The 20,312-nt window shown below is 36.9% G+C and overlaps 1 protein-coding gene across 3 annotated transcripts in view; it reads left to right on the top strand.

Annotated features, from left to right (window-relative positions):
* Nucleotides 1-2,015: 2,015 nt before the first annotated feature.
* Rnf13 (ring finger protein 13) overlaps nt 2,016-20,312 on the top strand; it is a 137,232-nt gene continuing 118,935 nt past the window's right edge. For 2 of the 3 annotated variants that reach the window (XM_010625296.2, XM_019207641.2), the window contains exon 1: nt 2,016-2,165. The gene's annotated coding sequence lies outside the window, so the exon portion shown is untranslated. Of the gene's footprint in view, nt 2,166-2,619; nt 2,868-20,312 lie in introns of all 3 variants that reach the window. The other variant, XM_019207640.2, reaches the window with a different exon arrangement.

The raw sequence follows: 20,312 nt of genomic DNA, 5'->3' as shown, positions 1-20,312 counted from the left end.
ATATATTCATATGATACACAGAAAATGAAAGTACTTTTGATGACAGAGAAAAAATTATTTTTCAAATTAAAATAAAAAATTTTTTATATGGTGTTTGAACTTTATTTGACTAGATTCGAATTTTAAACAACACAAAAGAGAAACAATGGGATGTGCTCGCTTTGGCAGCACATATGCTAAAAGAGAAACAATAGGGAGAGTCTTTCTCTCATTCCTGTGTCCCATCTACTCCGATCTCTAGAAGCAAAGTTAAAAGCTACGTTTAATGGTATTCTGAAATCCCATATTATAATACAATTCCATGTTTTAAAAAAATTATGTTGAAACAGCTGAAGCCCAGAAAAACTACTTAGTACTTTTAAGGAAAAGTAGTGAAAAGGACAAAATAACCCCACACTTATTAGATGTCAGATGTTTCAAGTTCATCGTCTCGCAACATTAAGGAATTAAGTAAAAGATGAAAGGAGGAAGTTAGGAGAATTTTACTGGAAATAAAGAGAAGATGAAAAACTCCTGGACTTATAGGAGGGGCTCCTTGTCAGGAGTAATTTATACAGCAAAATTACAGCACGGTATAATGTGGGCCAAACTACAATCAACCTGTAGGATTATAATTAGCTGATATTGGTACAATAGGGAAATGAATTGTGTAGCAAGGGTACCTGGAAAGAACAAAGGCTTTTTTTTTTTTTTTTTTTTTTTTGCAGGACAGGGTGGTACACGCCTGTAATCTCATACTTGGGAGGCTGAGGCAGGAGGAGCACCACAAGTTTGATGCCAGCCTGGGCTACATAGTGAGTTCAAGGCCAGGCTGTACTACCTATCAAGATACTGTCTCAAAAAACAAAACAAAACAAAACCCCTTTCCCCCCAAAACAACAGAACAACAGATTATAGTATAATCTCAAGTTGCTGTTTATCTCCAGGGAAGCATAAGGCCTGGCTCTCTTCAGATTTGCTTCCAACCACAACTTTGATATCTTTTTTTTTTTCTTCTGACTTCCTGGCAGCCCCAATCCCTCTCTGTGTTTATAATTTAGCTGAGTACAATAGTAGAGCCAGAACTTATGCCTCCTGACATTTTAGTTCAGGACCTTGCATTTTTGGTACTAAGCCACACTGACTTTTTAAACTGGCAAGTTGGCAATTGATTCGTCAGTGTGGTTAATCCAATTGGTGATTTAAAATTCAAAGTAGCATGATTTAAGATTCGGATAAATGGGAAGACGGTTGCTGATCAGAAGAGCGATAGGGGATAGGTTTTGGTTCATCAAAAAGAGATAAGGGTTTTGAAAGAGACTGAATCATAAGGTCTGACTTTTGCTGAGCCCTGGGGATGGCGGGTGTCAAACCAACCCAGAGCGCTGATGTCAGCATCATAACGAGTCGGGCCCTAGGGCATTGGCTTTCACATCTGGGGCAGCTGCATCTCTCCTGGAGACCAGGACTTTTCGAAGCAGCGTTCGCCTTGGTCTCACCCATCCGGATCTCAACCCTACAGAAGGGAGGGGACCTTGCTTTTGCCTCTGTAGTCCGCCTTACTCTGCGGTGTGAGTGTGCGGCAGAGAAGAGACGAGTGGGCCCCAGAATTAAGCCCACCTAGGCTCAGCGAGCGGGGTCTCGGGATATTTGGGTCCAACAACCGGACCCGATCAGGACCACTGGTCCTGGCCTTAGGTCCCTGATCCTAAGGTACCCACGTCTTCTGCTCCTGGGGCACAAAACCAGCGGCGGGGCCCCAACAGCCAGTCTTCGCTGCTAATCAGCCCTGTTGAGATTAGCTCACTGAGCTGCGCTCCAGTTCTCCAGAAGGCCGCCCCACCCTGCTCTTCCAGTCCCTTCCAGGGAAGACAGATCACGCGGCCAAGAACGAGACTCGTAAACTGGGCAAATATCCCAGCCCGGCTGGGGCAAGCAGCAAGACTCCGCGTGAGAGTGGGAAGGAGCCTTGACAGGCAAGGCTCGGCCCAATGGGTCGTCTCTGTCTTTTTGTGGGGGCCAATGAGGCGCGGGGGGTGGGACTTCCGCTTTGACTTCGTGTTGTCCTCCTACCTCAGACTAGGGCTGTGGGGGTCGGTGCGGATATTCAATCATGAAGTCAGGCTAGGGTCTTCTCCCGCTGCACCGAGGCCGGCGAGCCTGTGTCTTGGGGCCCAGCCCTCCAGGTAAGAGCCTGTCAGGCTCCGCGGCGGCTGGGCAGGGGTCGTCCCCGTGGGGCCGGGCCTGGGAACACACCCCCCTCGCTGGCTCTGGAGCTCGGAGTCGGCCCCACAGCTGAGATCTGTGGTGTTCCTCTCCAGGGTAGGGGGAGTGAATTAGGCTTTTTTGCCAAAGAAACAAAATGCCCTGCTCTCTGATGACCGAGTCTCCCCCGCACCCACATTCCGTCAGTCTGTATGTGACCGAAGTTGCCGAGTTATGTTTCGTTTCTCACATTCTCTTTTTGAGATGTGAGGGAGCCTGGGGAGATGGTTTGTAAGCTTTCTCTTGTCCAGCACTTGCTTCAGAGTCCTCGGTTCAAGTCACTTGACTTTAGTTGTGGGGTTTGTTTCGTCTCTGGGGGTAAAAAACAGCAGTCACTTCCTTTCTCACCCCACCCAATTTTTCTTCCTCTCAAAGCTCAGATTGCCGGCTGGGACGTGACCCTGCAGGGGCTCAGATACCAGCTCCGTGCCCTCCTAAAGTCAGCACCTTTGCCAGGAGGTGAACTGGGTTGACCTGCATTGATGAAAGAACTCTGTCCCAGGGAGGGAGTGGGCAGACGCCAAACGATGGTATTCTAGAAGCAATCACGCAACTTTGGGGGCAGCCACTGCATGCTCTCTGGCTGCTTTTGGTGAATTCCTCTATTTCGTCCTAATCTGGAGGTAGTAAATTCCTGATGTTATCGTTTCTTCCTCAATTTCAGCACCGTGGGCAGCTGCTGCGATCCTTTATTTTTGCCACAAACCTGTCTGGCTCTGCCAGTGATGCAGCAGAACTCATGCAAACTAATGCATTCCTTTCAACCGTGATGTGTGGTTCTCCAAGGAGAACTTGTGCACTTTTTGATACAATTTAAAGTGAGTGTGCCTCCAAGGAGTTACAGTAAAGAAGCAAATCAATTCAGGATTTAAGGAGGGACTTTCAAAGTTTAATCTGTTTTAAGGGCAGATTTTATTTTTTAATTTTAATTTTAATTTACTTATTTGTTTATTTTTGGTACTGGGGATCGAACTCAGGACCTTGTGTTTGCAAGGCAGGCACCGGCGCCACTGAGCTAAATCCCCCGCCTAAGGGCAATTTTGAATGGCTAGAGAGATAGCTCCTGGTTAAGTTAACAAAATTGGACTGTGCTAGTTATAAAGGAGTTAAGTGTGCTGTGCTGTGTAGGGATTCATAAATGGATTTTGGAATCAACTCAATGCATTGACGTAAACATTAAAAAAAAGAAAGAAACTATCAGGACGTCTCATGGAATAAAAATAAATTTCATTTCATGGAGCTTTTCAGGTTTTTAAAAAAATGTGTATCAAGAGGAAGATATAAAGTTTGTTATCATGTATTATGGCAAAGACAAATGTTTCAAAATAATAGATCTCAAATTTGAGAGTCAGGCTAGGGTCAGCCGTGCCATTTTACAAATTCTGTAATCTTATCTGTAAGGAAAGACTTGTGAGGATTAAACAAAATAAAATATGTGTGTTGCATAGATAAGCCTCAAAAGTTTTTTGTTTCTTTTTGGTTTCCAAGTGGTTGTGTAGAAGCAGTCATTTCTGTGTAAAGAATGGTAACTTCTGTGTCCTTGTCAGCTCGAATTTCTGTGTGAGGAATGACAACATAAATATAGGTAGTACTTATTTACTTCTGTCTTGTTTGAAGTCAGTTAGCTCAGTGTCTGCACGTGTAATGTAAATCATGTAGACAAACCTTGATTTGGAAAGTTTAATACTGAGGGATTTGGGTTAAATTCTCACTTGTTCTTGTTATTTATTTCAAGCATTTTGGAGATCCCTAAGTTGTTACTAGCATTCAGCTTCTTTCCCTTGATATTTTCTGCATTCCAAAGTAACATAGATTTATCACTTTCTCAAGACTCTTAATTTAGCAAAGTGAGGGTAGGGCTAGAAATATGATTAAAGGGGTAGGTTTTTTTCTCTGAGTTAAGCTGGGTAGCGAGGCACTTTTTGTTTTATGGTTCTTGTCATAGAGATGTATAAAATGAATTTGGTTTTGTCATATATTATGGTATGCTTATTTCACATTAGTGTGACCTAAAAATGGTTGGCATTTTAGGGGGGAGTTTCCATTACCTTGATAAACAAGTTAAAAGAACAAGGAAGCGTGTAGCCCCAATTTTGCACTTGATCTTAGCCAAAAGGCCAAGAAGCTATATTAGCCCTAATTTTGGAGCTACATAGAGTTCAGAAAGTGGAAACTGAGTTTTTCCTGACTTTCATCTCGTGGGTAAATCACCTAACTGCAGGCTTGTTGCAAGAATAGCCAAAATTAATAATTTTTAAAAAGCAGACTCATGCCTCTGCTCTTGGGTAAGGGAGAATGACAAGGGAGTTCTCACAGCCCCTATGTTATCCAGGGATTTGTATATTTCTGAGTTGGTTCATATTTGTATGTACATATCTATATGAAGCCAGGGGATAACTGGCGAAAAAGTACAATTTTGAACATTTTAAGATGTAGAAGGTACAATGAGTTTAAGTCAGTACTGTTTTGTATCTTTTGACATGTTATTACCACATGGTTTGCATATTGAGTTTCACATGACATATAAAGGGGAAGAAACTTGGTAAGCATTGTTAGTTTTCTCAAAAGGAAGGAAACAGAATTAGTAGACAAGTGAATTTCTTTTAATAAAGTATGATAATAAATCAAGTTTAAAAATTTATGTTTTGTAGGTATTGATTGGGTGCATAAAAAATAATAGTGTTAAGCTTTTGCGCAGCTTTTATACTGCATAAAATTGATTTGAGAACAATGGCAGCATAATTGGTATTGTCAAAATTTATACATCAGCACACAAATGACAACAGAACATCAGTAATAGCTAACATTGTCATGAACCAAATACATTTCTAAGTACTTTATATTATCTCATAATTCTCACAGTCGTTAATGTGGTAGATGGTAAGGCATCTCACATACATAGCTTGATGAGTTCACACGGGTATTTAGTGGAGTAGTTGGAATTCAAACCTAGGCCTTAACTATATAACTATATAAAGCCTATCCCTCTTGTGTCATATTTTACTTAAAAATACAGAGCACTATTAGGCTATGTTGTATTCTTTACTTGCTGGGTCACATTAATGACTTTGCTTGTTTGACTTTGGGTAAACACCTCCTCGGTGAACTATTTCCTCATAGTGTTTGGAGATTAGAATTATTTGTAAAGCTCTATACAGAATATGTTCAGTACATGATATACCTTAGCCTTTATCTTTTCATTGAAGATGTGGTCATTTGAAAGACTGTTAGTAAGTAGAAGATGGGAGAGGAAAGATAGTTCCACATAAGAAGAGTGCCCAAGCAAAAGTAGAGAAAGGTACAGAAAACACAGGTAAGAAAAGCAGAGTACATTTGCCAAGGTTGTATGTTTGAGGAGCACGCTGGTAGAGATATGGAGCTACTTAAATGCCAAAGTGTTTCATCTAAGATTTTAGTTGAGAAGAACTTCTTTTATGAACATTAGCCTAGGAACAAAGGTTGAGTGAACAAGTAGAAGCCCAGAGACAGGAGTTCTATGGGGTTTAGTTATAACAGTCGAGAAAAGATGTGATGATTGTAATGAGATGTACAGATTACATTGACAGGGACATTGGGAACTGACATGAGTACAGGCTGAAGACAAATTTTCTGGAGGATGGTGATGCTCTTACAGAAGTCTGGATACACGATGGACAGGTTTGGTGGTAGGGGATTTAGGAGAGGAGAGGATGAGGGAAAATTTAGTTTTGGAGTTGAAGTCAGATGTTTAGCAGGTTAAAATGAAAAGTGGAAGCTCTGGCGATTCTGTCAAAAAGCAGGAGACCATACGCTCACGCTGAGGAAATGGCCTAGTAGTCATACCCCTGTGACTCCTGAAATTTCTCAGAACTGAAAATCCTTTATTTGTAAGGATGCACCATTATTTTTGCCTGTAGTATATTTTGTCCTGGGGAAATAGGACACCCATATGAGGGAATAGAGGATGCGGGGGATGATAGTGGGGAGGGAAAATTGTGTAAACCTACCAGGCTCCCATTTATTGTTTCAAAAGAAATGGTAAATTGGAGGATAGAAATATTTACTCTTGGGAAGAAACGTGCTGGGATTCAAGCCTGGGACCTAGGCAAGTGCAGTTCTAATGAACTACATCCCCCACCTAGCTATGAACTTTTTTTTTTTTTTTTTTTTTTTTTTATCTCACTGTGTAGTTGAGACTGAACTGGAATTCACTGTGCAGTCCAGGCTGGTCTCGAACTCATAGCGATCCTCCCACCTCAGCCTCCTGAGTGCTGGGATTACAGGCGTGAGCCACCACGCCTGGCCCTAGCTATGAATTTTAATCCCCAGTTACTGTGAACTTTGAAAGGTGCTCTGATTTTTCTGTACTGCCAGGCATTTGTAAACATATATTAGATGTTGAACTCTTGTAATATGTCCAGATTTATTTTTTTAATCTGTTTGTTACCCTGAATTGATTAATAGCAAGACCTTTAAAATCAGAGTGCGTGAGATTGTATGGGGGTAACATTGGGCGGGTACATACCAGGAAAAACTGTATTCCCGTTATAGATAAGACTGTGGGATAAAAGGAGAGGGTACATGGCATGGTGGGAAGAGTAGAGATTCTTTTGTGAAATGATAATGATAATACCAGTTTTGAGAATTGTTTCGAAAGTTATAATTAATACGTGAAAAAAATGCCAGGAATGGGATAGCTAGTAGTTGAAATGTTTTTGTTATCATCATTATCTTAACAAATGCGTACCAACACAGGATCCTAGGACGTAAGAAAGAAAGAAAAACAGCTGGACACCGTTGATACTTGAAAAGGGACTCAGGACTAAGGAGAAAGGCCTGTAGGTTTCTTTTCTTGGAAGATATTCTAGGGTTTTATGCAATTGTATAGGACCTGATATTAAATTAAGCAGCAAAATCTATTTACTTTTGAGTTATTTTTAGTTCTTTATCACTTTAGGCCTGAATAACTGGCCAGTCAAACAAAATGCTGTATTTAACATAAGCTGAACAAGAAAACGTTTATGTATTCTGTAGTACCATAATTGGAAACATTACTTGGATCGTGCTACTTAATGGGTAGCATTAATTCACCCCCTAAATATTTATTAAGTACCTTACCTGTTGGGGCACTGTTTTAGGCACTTATGGTATATCAGTGAACTGAAGAGACACTGGAGTTTATCATCTAGAGGAAGAAATAAGGCATGCTTTCATTGTAGAAAGTTATTAGGTGTTCTGTTATTTAGAAAGTCATACTAAGCAATTAATAGGAGCAGATACCAGATTGTAACTAATTGCACGGAGCACTTGGAAGGCAGGAACTGTTTTCCTTATTCATATTCATCTCCCCCTTTCCCCCTTACTCTCATTGGAATGACTTATTTTTGTATACTGCTATGCACTATACATATGTTGAATGTAGGGCCAGGGATTTAGCTCAGTGGTTCTGCTGCCTACCTCACAAGTGCAAGGTCCTAAATTCAATCCCTGGTACCAAAAAAAAAAAAAAAAATAGGAATCATATGTTGAATGTTATATTGTTCTGATGGCTTCAGATTTATTTATATTATTTCCTCTGTATCACCCCAGATTGATTAATAGAAAAACCTTCAAAATCATTTGCTCAGCTACTATAGATACATATTAAATGTTTGTGATGTGGAGGACGAAGTTAGGTTATGGCAAGGGCTAGATCTTGAAGAAATCTTAAATGCAGCAAGTGATAAGGATCTGTGTACTCACTAAATTGAGGGTAGAGAAAAAGTGAAGGGTGCTATGAATTGCATTACTTGCTAGTCTATGAAGTTGGAATGGGAATAATGTTATATTGTTCAGAGCATTAATATTAGGGAATCTGGGTGTTACCCAGCCTGCCTACTACTAAACTAGGTTATTTTGCATAAGTAACCTCATCTCCTCATTTCCTCATCTGTAAATGAGGTAGTTAGATTTTTCCAATTTAAAAAAAAATCCACTTTTAAGATTTCTTAGAACTGTTGTGCTAAGGTTTCACTTAGGAATATAGATAAACTAGAGCTATTCTGAACTTCTAGTGAATAAACATTAACTTTACACTTTATTAATAAACTTAGATGTTTAAAAAATTATACAAAAGTAGAGTTATGTTTGATGCTGTTTACTAAAAAGACTGCTTTGTATATATTTTTTTCTTCCTGGCACTAGGGCTTGAACCCAGAGCCTTAGCGTTGAGCTACATCTCCAGTCCTTTTTATTTACTTATTTTGGGATAGGGTCTTGCTAAGTTACGCTGGCTGGGCTCCAATTTACAATCTTCTATCCTCAGCCTTCTGTAGTGCTGGGATTATAGGCATAATTTTTAAAAATAGGAATAATTTTTAGAAACAGGGCAAAATACATAGTTTCATTCTTTGCTATTAGGTAGTGGAAGATAAACCATAGTATTTTAGGTGTAAGCCATGGATAATTACTCATACTTCAGAGTGTACACCACAGTTGTTTATCTCTTATTATTTTGCTAGCAGAGAGTTACACAAAACAGAAAATGTATTTGCTCATTGATATAAGAGAACTTCTGGTCAGCTATAAAAATTAGATTTATTTCTAAGGAGTTAGAAATTTGGTGAAGTTTTAACTGATTGACTGTGACTCTAGTCAGGTTCAGTTTCAGATGATCAAGATACTCGTTAAACTTTACAGAGGAAATGAGTTTTCACTGGGAAATAATCCCAGAAGGAGCTAGTGATAGAGGAATATTTTTGAGTGAAGTTATCAGAGAGAAAATAGGAGTTGAACTTCTTTACTTAGATATAAAACACATAACTAAAAATTGAAGAATAATTTATCTAAATCATGTGTTTTTGTAATTCACATATTTGATCTTCAGAAAGGAAAAATTTTGTAATTTATGCATTTGTTCGACAGAAATTACAAATATTGCTTTTTTTTGTTTTGTTTTGTTTTTGGAGACAGGGTCTCACTATGTAGTTGAGACTGCCCTGGAACTTACTATGTAGCTCAGGCTGGTCTTGAACTCACAGGGATCCTCTTGCCTCAGCTTCCTCAGTGCTGGGATTATAGGCTTGCGCCACCATGCCCGGCTATTCTGGGTATTTCATATAAATGGAATCATACAGTATATGACCTTTACTGCCTGGTTTCTTTCACTTGGTAAAATGTTTTCAGGGTTCACTCATGTTGTAGTGGGTATCAGTGCTTCTTTCCCTTTTATAACTAAATAATAATAGAATATGTATACTTGTTTGTTTATCCATTCATCCATTAATGGGTGTTTAGGTGGTTTCCACCTTTTTGCTATTGTGAATAGCATTGCTATAAGCATTCTTATGCAATACTTGGCTTGAGTACCTAATATGATTTGGGTCTAGATGTCCCCCAAAGCCTCATATGGTCACATGATCTAGAGTGTGTGAAACTGAAATTGATTCATGATGCACTGCTAGGCTCAAGGGTGCTAAGATTAAGGTTGCCCACCCTGAGGAGTCTAAAGTAGAAGGGGCAGGGAGATGCTGTGAAGGCTCTTGGTACCTTTGCTACCCTGCACACACCTCAGTGTTTCTCCTCTGCTGTGCCTGTTTGCCATCCCAGCCTTGGCGCCAGCTGATTATGGACTGAAACCTCTACACACTATAAGCCAGATAAAACCCCTTCCTCTCCAACTTTGGGTGTCGGATATTCTGTCTCAGCAACAAGAGAAAAGTAACTAACACTGTACCTGTTTTCAGTTATTTTGGGTATATACTGAAGTACAATTGCTGTAAGATACTCTATTTTAGGATTTTGAGAACCTGCTAAGCTATTTTCCACAGGGGCTAACTCATTTTATATTCACTTGGAATTATGTGAGAGTTTTAATTTCCTCACATCTTTACCAACACTTATTACTTTCTATTTTTTAAAAAAATTACTATTGCCATCTTTGTGGCTATGAAGTGATAGCTGTCTGGTTTAGATTTTCATTTCCATGACATGTTACTGAGTCTTTTCATGTACTTGCTGGTTATATGTCTTTTTTTTTTTCCGGTACCGGGGATCGAACTCTGATCTTTGCGCTTGTGAGGCAGGTGGCGGCACCACTGAGCTAAATCCCTGGTCCTGTATATCTTTTTTGAGAAAATAGCTATTCAAGTTCTTTGCCCCATTTTAAAATTGTGTGGTTTGTCTTTTTGTTATTGAGTCTCAAGTATTTTTATGTAGTTTAGATACTAGAGCCTGAGCAGATGTTTATGTTTTCTATTATTTCATAACTTGTTTTTTTTTAACCTTCTTAGGATATTTATTTATTTATTTATTTATTTATTTATTTTTTTTTAAAAAAATTTTTCTGGTACCGGGGATTAAACTCAGGACTATGCTGTGCTTGTGAGGCAGGGGCAGTGTCACTGAGCTACATTCCTGGCCCTTTTACCTTCTTGTTAGTGTCTTTTGATGCATAAAAATTTATAATTTTGATGAAGTCTATTATTTATTATTTATATTTATTATTACATTTATTAATTTATTTATTTTATTCATGATTTTGGTGTTATATCTGAGAATTCATTGCTAAGTCCAAGGCCATGAAGATTTAACTCTTTTTTTCCCAAGTTTTCTAATTTTACTTATTATGTTTAGGTCACTGAACCACAATTTTGTGTGGTCTAAGCTAGGGTTACAGCTTATTGTCTTGTATGTGAATATCCGGTTGGTCCTAGTATTCTTGTTAGAGACTATTCTGTCTTGGCAGCTTTATTGAAAACCAGTTGGCCATAGATATATGACTCTCAAGTCTACTCCTACTTATCAGTCTTTAAAAAAAAATTTCTTGTTATCAGTCTTTATGGCAGTGCCACACTATCTTGATTATTGTATCTTTGTAGTAAGGAAATTCTTAGATTAAGAAATGTAAATTCGATTGGTTTGTTGGTGCATGTTTCTACTATCAGCACTCTGGAGGCTGAGGCAGGAGGATCACCTTAAATTCAAGGCCAGCCTGGGCTGCATAGTGAGTTCAAGGACAGCCTGAGCTATGTAGTGAGAACCTGGCTCAAAAAAAAAAAAAGATGAGTTCTTCAGCTCTATTCACCATTTTAAAAATTGTTTATTGTTTTACTTATTTAAGTGCCCTTGTAATTTTGTATGAATTTGAGGATTGACTTTTCCATTTCTCCATTAATAGCCATTGGAATTTGGTAGGTATTAGATGAATCTGTAAGGGTGCTTAACAATATTAGGTCTTAATAATATTAACAAGTTAACAATATTGTCTTCTAATATGTGGCTAAGTGTTTGATTTCTTTCAGCAGTGTTTTTGTGACTTTTAGTTTTCAATATACAAGTCTTTCCCTTCCTTTGTTAAATTTTTTCTGGATGATATTATAAATGGAAGTTTTCCCCTCCGTTTTTTTTTTTTGAGTTGTTCATATTAGAAAAATACAACAGAGCCAGGTGTGGTGGCATACACTTGCAATCCCAGCCCAGTGAGTTCAGTCAGGAATATCCTGTCAAAACAAACAAACAAACAAACAAACCTGTAGAAAGTGAAATACTAACTAGTTCAATGTGTATATTTTACAATTTCCTGACTATGAAGCGTTCTAAGGTGTCCTTTTAATATACTGTTGAATGATGATCTTATTATCCGTGTCACGTTATGTTACATAATATATCATAAAAGAAGATAGGTAATGTTCTTTTCTTTCTTTCTTTCTTTTTTTTTTGGGGGGGGGTACAGGGGATCAAACTTGGGACCTTGCACTTTTGAGGCAGGCAGTGGCACCACTGACCTAAATCCCTGGCCTACATTTTTTCTTTAAACTTGGAGAAAGGTTCTGATTCATACTTGAAAATTGTATTTATTCTTTTGTGATTAAGTTTTGAAGTTATGGAGAAAGATTTAGGGATGAACAATACTATCACAGAGTCTGATTCAGATGTCCATGAATAATAAAGAGAAGATAGGAGCAGAAGCTGATTTGAACCTATAAATGATCATTATTTACTTTTCCTAGTTTTCTTTGAATTAAGTAAGGTTTCAAATATTTAGCCTTAACGTTTCATTATCATAGATGTGAACAACCTTGTAAGTAATTAACGAAGTACAAATTTGTACAGTACTTGATCTGGGAAGGGTGGGATCTCATGACACAGACCTTTTTATTTTTTAAATTGTACTTCCACTACTTAAGTGGTATTATAAGGCAAGTTACTTTAAAATAAGAGCAAATAGTTAAACGTGCTTGATATATTTTAAACACTCTTGGAAGCACTTTATTGATCTAGGTCTTAGTTATTTTTATGAAAAGCCAGTGGAGTCTGCACAGCTGTGAATAAGAAAGAAATAACATGTATTAAGTACTTATAAGTATAGTAGAATAAGCACGTGATAAGCAATAGCCATTTTTCTTTGCAACTTCACCTAACACCAATAAAGATGAGAAAAGGATAATCAGTGCAATGAAAATCACACATGTGGAAATATAAACAGGAACAGTCTTTCTGGAAAACAATTTGGTGATTATGTATAAAGCCTTAAAATGCTTCTTTGGGGCCGGGCGTGGTGGCACACGCCTGTAATCCCAGCACTCGGGAGGTTGAGGCAGGAGGATCGCTGTGAATTCTAGACCAGCCTGGGCTACATAGTGAGTTCCAGGTCAGTCTCAACTACATAGTGAGACCCTGTCTCAAAAAAACAAAACAAAACAAAAAAGCTCCTTTGGTATTGTGATTTCATACCCAGGAATTTCTCCTAAGAAGATAATGAAAGAGACTTGTATTTATTATGGAACTATTCATAGTTGCAATAGTTAATTATTATTGTATAGTAAGAGAATAGACAAAGTCATGATTTAGTCAAACAATTCAGTACTATGTAATTATTAACATGGTGCCAAGAATTTCAATGACAAGGAAAAATGTTTGATACTCCTCAAGTTTAAAAAAAGCATATAAATTATAATGTATGATACAAATGATGTAAAATGTGCATGGACAAAACTCAGGGGAGCAGAATCATTGTGAATGATGTGAGTTATATAGAAAAGGGTTTAGATTTTGAAAGAGATTATGGCAATACATTAAGATGTATGTGTAGGGCCTGGTGTATTGGGTGAACTGGGCCATTATAGGGGGCTAAGTGGAAGGAGAGCTAAAGGGAGATCCAGCAAAGATACAGTAGAATCTGTGAGAATAAAATGTAACTCACAAGGACAAAGACGTGCATAAATGTTAAAATTATGAATAATCAATATTTACTATATACCTTCCAATGAGCATTATTTTCAGTATTAAAAAATCATAAAAATTTTATTAGATAGCAACATAATAATATAGAAGAGGCTTCTTAAAATAGCATTAAGTTAGTGAAGTAATCAGAACTCCAATCCTGATATTATAGGTCTTCTTAAAATCATTGCAACTAGGAGCCAAGGATTTAGCTCAGCGGTTCGGTGGCCTGCCTTGCAAGGGCAAGGACTGGAGTTCAATCCCCAGTACCAAAAAAAAAAATCATTGCAATTAAATTTTGAAAGCTATATTCAGTTTGTCTGTTTCTGAGAGAAACAGCAGTAACTTTTTTATTTGACAAATTTTCATTCATCTCCAATACTTAGATAAGACTCAAATAAATAATTTATTTTAAATGTTGGAAGACATTTTATAATTAAAACAAAATGATGATCTAAAAAAATCAGTTAAAAATAGTGCAGATATTTTTTTCTGAGACATTTAAAGAGTAAATTGTTGTCCTGGTGTTCTTTAACCTCCAAATACTTTACTGTAAGATTCCTACAAGCCAAAATATTCTTCTTGGAGAGAGGGGTAATTTGACGGCTAGGAAAAGAAAAGTGCAAGATGGGACTGGGAAATCTTGTGCCATAGAATAAAATATTGAAGAGTGGTGGAATCATGTCAAAAAAGAGACAGAAGTGAGCTTAACTGAGCCCCAAATGGTCAAACTGAGGAGAGTTGGATTTCTGGCCTTGAATTTCTGGCCTACATGATTGTTCTGCCTCAGCTTCCTGAGTAGCTAGAGCTATGGGAATGTACCACTATGCTAGTCTTTAATGGAAAACTTTTTTAGTGAGGGGAAAACCCAGGTCTTTACACATGCTAGGTAAGTATTCTGCTACAGCGCAACATCCTCAGCCCTGCATAAAACATTTAATGTTAGTCTTAATTTTTTTAACTTAGTTAACTGACAACTATATTCAGAGCTTCCATAAAAGCTATTATTGAGAGACTGTGTGTATTCACTCTAAAACCTAAAACTCTTAAAACAGGCCTGGAGCTGTTTATATGTTCGTAAAACAAAGATCTGTGTTTTTGAGGAATACATGTTATTGTGGCAAATATAGACACTAAACAATAGTCATAACAATTAAAATTATAGTATGATAGAAAACAATTAGTATTTTGGTAAATAAAAGCAGCAGAGAAAGTCAAGAGGAGTTAGGCATGGTATATACACAGACAAGTTATGAATACTTAGCCAGGGAGAAAGTAGTGAATAGAAAAGAGCCAAAAATAGTGCCATGGAGTGATGTTTTAAAGAAACAGTGGTTGTAGTCAGTGGTAATTAATGGCATAACCTTGATCTGGTGCTCTCTACTCCTTTTTTTAAATGCTGAATTTAAAAAAAAGTTCTTATTCTATTATTACATAATAGACCTAATTTTATGCATATACACCCACATTTTTATGGGTCATGGCAATGCTCAGCTTTTTTTTTTTTCCAGGAACTGTACATAAATTAAGAATGAGGAATGGGGTATGGAGATGATGAATAAAGGATTTGGTTCATTTAGTCATTTAGACTTTAGTATTCATATATAGAAATCGAGCCCTCTTTTAAATAGGGAAACAGAATGACAGTACAAATTATTTTTCCTTGCAATGTTTTGTTGCACTTCAGCCACTGTTTTAAGGAGTAGGAAGGGAAAACATTCACATCAGATGCTTAATGCAGTGCCTGATACAAAAGCAGGTTTTCTAGCAGTGTTGGGTTATTGCGGTGATGGTGACATTTGTGTGAAACATCAGAAAGTGAACCATTCTGAATCAGGAGATTGATGCTTTAAAGTGAACTGGGCAGGACGTTCTCGGTAACCAATAAAACCATGTTTGCTTCAACAGCGCTTAACATTCTGATAGCCATGAAAGCAATTTCTTTGTCAATTGTCTTTTTCTTATTTGCCATGTGGCTAATTGCTGGGACTGGCAATCTGTGGCCCTGATGACAATAGTGGTTTTTAAAGAATTATGAAGTATGTTTTTGTTAGGAATCTTCTTTCTTTTTTTTTCCTCCTTCTTTAGTTTTTCACTCTCACTGCCCATTGACTTGTACAAAGTTTAGAAGTAATGACTTGGTATGCTATTTACTAATCTTTGGTTGAGAACAATGTTTTCCAAATTTTTTTTTTTTTTTTGGTACCAGGGACCTTGCGTTTGCAAGGCAGGTGGCATAGCCACTGAGCTAAATCCCAGGCCCTGTTTTCCAAATTTGACTTGATCATAAATATTAACTAAAGGATGTTTAAAAAATCAGATTATAGGCTTTCCAGGGGAGTGACTTGGGAATATTTATTTTAATCTGAGGCCTCAGGTGATTTGTAATAACCTGGAGTAAAAGCTGTTTTTCAAACTTCCTTGGTGATAATTATCTGGAGTACTTTTTTTTTTGTTTTTTTTTTTTTTTTTTTTTTTTTTTTTTTTTTTTTTTTTCCCGTGCTGCGGAGCAGACCCAGGCTCCGCACCGAGTCCTCTCCGCGTACTGCTGTGTCCCTGCTGCGGAGCTGGTTTCCCTGCCACCCCCTTCCAGAAAACCAAGGCCCCTCCGCGCCCACATTCTCCTGCCTCAGCCTCCTGATCTTGGTGGAATTCTGTTTGGCAGATTTCCAAGACATTTCCAGGTAGTCATGAAAACAGAACAAAACCCTGACTGATTGAATTTTTCTTAAATATTTTTCTTTAGAAAATGACGACATCATAGATATAAGAAATGCATAAAACATTTGTATAAGTTTAAGGAATAGTTATAAAGGAAAGTTCCATCTCACAGGAGTCTGGATCAAGGAATAGAATATTGCTTTCGTCCTAGCAGTGCTGTTTGCCTGGTCATACTTGCCTTTCTTCATATATTCACTGTCTTGATTTTAAGATGATTGCATCACCTTTCTTTTGTTTTTATCTTTTAAAAATTGTATCTTTACATCATTATAATTTGTTTTAGTTTATATATAGTTTATTTATTTATTTAGTGACAGGGTCTCATCTTGTAGTTCAGGCTGGCCTTAAACTCACTATGTTGCCCAGGCTGGCTTTGTACTCTCAGTAGTCCTGTCTCAGCCAAGCGAATATTGAGACTATAGGCATGTGCTACCATGCCTGGCTTGTTTCCGTTTTTAGAGAACTTCACTTGAGGTGGATTATATTGTTTGCAGTCTTTGTGAATTCCTTGATCAGCTTTATTTTTGTGAAATTCATGTTTATCATGCAGCTGTTACTCAGTTTCATTGCTGTAGAGAATTCTTTTTTAAAAAATTATTTTTATTTTTTGATACCTGGCATCAAACTTGGGACCTTGCGCTTGTGAGGCAGGCGGTGGCCCCACTGAGCTAAGTCCCCAGCCTGAGAATTCTATTATATGCATGTACAGTAATATATAATTCCATCTTAATAGGTAATGCTCAGTAATGTTTACTATCGAAAAAGATACCTATTGTCTATTTCTGCATAAGGATAAGGGCTTACATTTTTGGGGAAAATGGGTGTGAGTCCTGTTACCTAACAGTAGAAATATTCTTGATTCTAGTTTTGATGGAAATAGTGAAACACTGTTTCCATGGCAGGTAAAAAGGCAATTTGACTACACACCAAGCATTAGAAATAGTTAATATGGGTGCCCCGAAGTAGGAAAGAATTTGATGTTTTGGAGAAACCTAGTTCTTAATCTTTTGAAATCAAAAAAATTGTTTATTTTGTTTTATTTATTGAAAAAGCCCAATTTGTAAAATAATCATATAGCAGAAAAAATGCTTTGGTTGGTTCTAATAATAATAGTAAAAATCTTAAAGCTTGATTTTAGTTAGGGTGATTTCATGGGAGAGGAATTAACTGGGCATCTTGTTTTTGGTTAGAAAGTTAAGCCTTGTTTTTGTTTAATTTTGTTTTCTCATGCAGTACTCTTACTGATGACATTTTTAAATCACTCTTCTTAAAAGCTTTAAAATACTGTGCTTTATAGTAATTTAAATATAGTATGTTTTAGTAGTTCTAGTTGTCAGAACTACTGGAAATCATGATGCTTTATAATTAATGCTATGAAATTAATGACATAGTCCAGTATTATATGAATTGAGAACACTATTCTGGAGGAAATTTTTTAGTACCATATACTACGTAACCATGATGACAGTTGTAGGAAAAATGCCTGTTTAATAAAATATGGTTGGCTGTTACGGATTTTCTACTAAAATAGTTAATGAGTTATTTACTTCTCTGTCAGTAGTTAGTACAGTAGACAGTATATATTTTTTGATGCTTATTGTAGCATAACAGTTATTAAGGAGTTAAAATTGATATCCATTAAGTATTTTTGCAAGTTAGGAAAATATAATTATTTTAGTGGCATATTTTGGTCCAGTTTTTGAAAGCCAGTGATGCTCAGGCATGTAGCTTTCTTGTAGATGTGGCTTACTCTTTCATGAATGGTAATTGGCACTGAGACAGTTGACATCAGACTGTTCAGTCATCTTTGGAATTTAATGTTATTTAGAAATGAATTTTCTGAATGGAATGTCAGTGAAATTATTAAATGCTTTTTTAAAATGAAGCTTGAAAATGTAATTTTGTTACATGAGTTCTATAATATTGCTATAGATTTAAATGTAAAGTTAGGATTTACTGTAATTCTTGGGGAGTTTTTAAAATTTGGAATTATCACACCAGAATTAGATGAAGAACTGTCATCTGTGCTCTTAAAGCCTTGCAAATAATCACATGTGCCAGCCAGGGTGTTTGTGTAGTCACAAATGAGGCCAAGAGAAAAATCAAAACCACAGAGGTTTGTTTCTGTTGAAAAAAATGTCAGTAAAACTGAGAGATATTTAGCTAGGTTATTTCAAGAAAAAAGGGAGGGATGAGCAGGAAGCTGAGCAGTACAGCTCTTACCTAGCTTGTACAAGGCCCTGGTGGGAGGGAGCTGTTGAAAAACAAGTTGGATTTATTTGTGATTCTAGAATAGGGTAGCAGTCTGGGCCAAAATGATTCAGAACGCCCACACTACCACTGTTATATTCATAACCAGAAAAAAGGAAATGACACACAGAAAACAGAAGTATAGAAGGCGATGCAATTGGCTACAACTTACCACCTGTCTTAATGGTTTTAACAGTTGGCTACTTGTGATTAGCTGAAACTTTACATTTGATAAGGGTAGGCTAGTCTATTTTACCTATCAAGTTAGGTACATTCTCACTCTATAGAGAAACCCATAGGCCAGACTTGAAATAGCTTTAATTAAGCTCAACTAAAATCAGAAACTTTAAACCAACTTTAAAGATCATGGAAGAGTATTATGAACTATTGTAGGCCTTGATGAAATGAGTAAATTCAAAGAAACACAATCTACCAAGACTAAATCATGAAGAAACAGAAAATCTGATTACATTTATAATTAGTAAAGAGATTGAATCAGCAATCAAAAGGGAAAGAAAAAGCCCAGGACCAGATGGCTTTCTAGTGAATTCTACCAAACATCTAAATGATACCCATCCATATTCTTCTGGAGCTTATAAAGAGGTAAAATTATCCTGATACCAAGTCAGAGAAAGATACCACAAACAAAAGAAAACACCACCAACAACAACAACAAAGCAAAAACAAAACACCTACAGACCAGTATCTGTGATAGTTGATGCAGAAGTCCTCAGCAAAATACTAGCAAACAATTTAACTGCATGTTAAAGGTATTGTACATCATAACCAAGTGGGACTCAATCCTGGAATATAAGGATAGTTAAAAAATGGACTGAAAAGGGAAAAGCACATGATCATTAAAAATGATGAAGAAAAAACATTTGACAAAATTCTTGAATAACACAATACACTCAATAAACTGAAAAGAAAAGGAAACTACCTCAATATAATAAAGGCCACCTGTGAGAAAATCATACCTAACATAATTGGTGGTGAAAATCGAAAGTTTTGCTTTAAGATCAAGACAAAAGGAAGACGCCCACTTTTGCTACTTCTGTCATCACTGTATTGAAATCCTAGCCAGAATAATTAGGCAAGAAAAAGAAATAAAGGCATCTGTATTGAAAAGGAAGCTTTGAAAAGAAGATGACATTATCTTACATGCTGAAAACCCTAAAGATTACACACACACACACACACACACACACACACACACACACACACGAAAAGGAACAGAATTCAGGTAAGTTGTGGGATATAAAATCCACAAAAATCAGTTGCATTTCTATATACTAACAATTGAAAAAGGAAATTAAGAAAATAGTTCTGTTGACAGTAGCAACAAGCTGGGTCAGTGGTTTCACCACCTGCCTTGCAAGCGCAAAGTCCTGAGTTCAATCCCCAGTAAAAAAACAAAACAAAAAAGTATCAACAAAAAGAACACTCAGAAATAAGTTCAACCAAGGAGTAGAAGAGTTTTACATTGAAAATTATAAACCTTTCCTGAAAGAGTTTAAAGAAGACACAAATAAATGGAAAGACATCCTGTGTTTATGGATTAATAGAGAGTATTGTCAAGATAGCCATACTACCCATTATAGTTCATTATAGTTCCTGTATTCATTACAGTTTCCATCAAAATCCCAGTGATTTCTTTTTTTGCAGAAATAGAAAAATCCATCAAAAATTTCATATGGAATCTCAGCAGACACCAGCTAGGCAAAATAATATTGCAAAGAGGAACAAAGAAAACATAGGAGAAAGCCAGGCATATCCCAGCACTCAGGAGGCAGAGGCAGGAGGATCACTGTGAGTTTGAGGTTAGCCTGGGCTACATAGTGAGTCCATGGCAACCCTTCACTACACAATGAGATCCTATCTCAAAAAAAAAAAAAAAAAAAAAAAAAAAAAAAAAA

Source organism: Fukomys damarensis, unplaced genomic scaffold (assembly GCF_012274545.1).
Source record: "Fukomys damarensis isolate Sample0158 unplaced genomic scaffold, DMR_v1.0_HiC HiC_scaffold_37, whole genome shotgun sequence".
Lineage (NCBI taxonomy): Eukaryota > Metazoa > Chordata > Mammalia > Rodentia > Bathyergidae > Fukomys > Fukomys damarensis.
This window is presented reverse-complemented; position numbering and strand designations above follow the sequence as displayed.